Raw genomic sequence first — 602 nt, forward strand, 5'->3', positions numbered from 1 at the left:
CCCCCAGCGAGCTAAGTCTCTGGTTTCGGATTTGAGTTCTTTCAAGAACACAGCAGGGCCACCACATGCATCGATGTTTCTTCTTGTCTCTCTCTCCCTGTTGATTGGCTGTAGCATCCCTGGGAGCGACTTACTTTACCAGTGTGGAAACATCAGTCTAGAAATTTGGCTCCAAATTATAAAATCTTGATGTTGAAGCTCTGGGTATAATGTCTTGTCATTCCCGTGAATGCCAGCCCCATCTTGGAGTTCTTGTGAATCATGAAGACCTGGTTCGTTCCATCTAGGCTTTGGAACCCCCTGAGGGCTGTTTCTGCTCGTCGTTGGGCAAGGGTATAGGCTGCTATGGAAAATGGAAGGCAATGCCAACATGATACAAATGTAAACCATAAACAGACACACAATCACACACACATGATCTGACACACCCACCCTTCCTAAGAAAGCTGAAGCCAAGGACACTACAAAAATAAGTTGTTGTTTTTTTTTTTTTCTTCGCTTGCAGAGGTTGTGGAAGACTTTTTGTAATGCAAGGACCAACCTTCAGTTTTATTACAAGTCCACAATTAAAAATGGCCCACAGAGCGGCTTGCACTGTGCTC

Source organism: Mastomys coucha, unplaced genomic scaffold (assembly GCF_008632895.1).
Source record: "Mastomys coucha isolate ucsf_1 unplaced genomic scaffold, UCSF_Mcou_1 pScaffold11, whole genome shotgun sequence".
Taxonomy (NCBI): domain Eukaryota; kingdom Metazoa; phylum Chordata; class Mammalia; order Rodentia; family Muridae; genus Mastomys; species Mastomys coucha.